This window comes from Limulus polyphemus, unplaced genomic scaffold (assembly GCF_000517525.1).
Source record: "Limulus polyphemus unplaced genomic scaffold, Limulus_polyphemus-2.1.2 Scaffold2082, whole genome shotgun sequence".
In the NCBI taxonomy this organism is placed as follows: Eukaryota; Metazoa; Arthropoda; class Merostomata; order Xiphosura; family Limulidae; genus Limulus; species Limulus polyphemus.
Genome location: NW_013667692.1, coordinates 139,766 through 142,089, shown reverse-complemented (window position 1 = coordinate 142,089; position 2,324 = coordinate 139,766).

The following is a 2,324-nucleotide window of genomic DNA, read 5'->3' as shown; positions in this document are numbered from 1 at the left end:
GCACTTATATACAAGAATAGAGGGCGCCTAGCAAATACTGGATTATTTGTGATGTTCCCCGATCTTTCTAGAAGTCATTACTGTTACCAGTCTCACGTGACTTTCGCTGTTGTAACAATAAATATATATATATATATATATATATATTTACATTTAAAAGTTTTTAGGCCTACTTATGTTCAAATGAGCAAGCGTGATCCGTCAGTACACTGAATACTTTTCTCCCGTCTTCACACTTCGACACCGCCCTTACTGCAACAGAATTTTTTCCGTTTTATCTTCCTCTATAGGCCTCAAAAACATTTTAAAAGGCTTTATAGACTAAAACCTTCAACCAATCGCACCCGGCAAGTGATGACGTCATAACATCGTAAAGTCATAACGTGCCTGCGCCGTGATTGGTTGAATAGGCAGATCTGTTACAGGATAGACATCGGATCGAAAAAATCGGCACTTCACTTTCTTGGCCTGGTCAAAACACGCATTTAATGTATTCATCACTTTGCTCTAGCTCAGGGGTCACATAACCATTTTGTTCAATACAATACAGTGAATACACACACAAAAAAAAGACAACAAACATGTTTATTTACCAAAAAGTTATCAAAGAAGGCGACGTTAGCAATAAGACAGTTATATCACACCCAGTGCGTACATATCCGAATCTCACAAACTAAGCAGCAAAAAAGGTTAGTGAGACTTGTGAAACTGGCGTTTAGCTTTTGAGATATCATCAATATTTGCTTTGGAATTGCTGCATCCAACCAAGAGAATTGCTTTCAAATGTTCATCAGTCAACCTCGTTCGATGTGCTGACTTCACATACTTCATTTTTGAAAATGTTTGCTCACAAACATAAGTTGTTCCAAACACTGATGCTATACCAGAGACAAATTTCTTCAAATTTGAAAACTCATCATCAGGTAAGCAGCGATAAAATTCAACAAGTTTTCAACAAGTCATTTGCTTGCAAATCAATGAGCTCCAACTGTAGTTCGACTGGCACGTCATCAAGGTTACAATCTAACGGATTCTGGAACAGAAAAATGTCACTCTCAATTCTGTCGAGATCTTAAAATCTCCCCCAAAAATGCTTATTTAAGTTACTAGTAATCTTCTTTGAAAACTTGAGGTTGACATCTTCTGAGAGAAGTTTCCTTTTTCCAGTTGTGCTTCAAACAATGATAGCTTTCTCCGAAATCCTTTGATGATTCTGTAGAGATCACAGATAAGATTATCCTTTCCCTGAAGTTTCAAGTTCAGTTCATTTATGTGGGATGTGATGTTAACCAAAAATGACAACTTTGACAGCCAGGTAGGCTAACAGAAGTGGATCAGCTCTATTCTTTTTGGTGAGAAAAATATCTATTTCTCTTCGGAGCTTATAAAAACGAAACAGGACTTTATCGCAGCTGAGCCACTTCACTACTGCGTGATAAGGCAAGTCACAGAATTTAGAATCAATTTCTTCAAGAAAAGCCTGGAACTGGCGGTGATTAAGTGCATGACCCCGAATGAAGTTCACTGCAGAAACGACTGGTTTCAGTAGGCAAGAAATATCTAAGTTTTTCCCATAGAGTGCTTGCTGGTGTATAATGCAGTGTATAAACAGAGCGTCCGGGAGTTGAAGATCTTCCAACTTAGTTCGTATCTGCCCCACCAGACCCTTCCTCACTTCAGCCATGTTTTTTCCTCCATCAACTGTAACACATCGAAGCTAATTCCACTGAAGGTTATAGCCTTGCAAAGTTTTCTGCACTTCCATCAAAATGTCTTCTTTAGTTGTTATTCCGTGCATGCTGCAAATGGATGCCAACTCTTCTGTGATCAGAAAGTCCAAATTAACACCACGAATTAACACGAGAAGTTGTGACGTACTCGAGAGATCAGTAGACTCATCCAGCGCCAGAGAATACCACAAGAAGTTCCTATCTCTCTCGCGTATCTGTAACACTATGTTCTCTCCAAGTTCTTCTGTTCTCCGCACAACTGAACTTGCTGAAAGGCTGATACTTCCAAACAAATCAGCTTTCTCAGGATACAAGTCATTTGCTGCTTCCATCATACACTCTTTGATGAAGTTGCCGTCAGTAAACGGTTTTCCTCGCTCTGCCGTCTTATACACTATTTTGTAACTTGTACGAGTGACAGATTCATTTTCAGCAAACATTCTCGTGAAGAGATTCCTTTGAGATTCCAAATCATGTTTCACGAACTCTAATTTCTCAGAACACAACTTTCCAGAAAACTTCGAATATGTTGACAGATGTTTTGTTTCATAGTGACGCTGAAGATTGTACTCTTTCTAAACGGCAACACTTTCG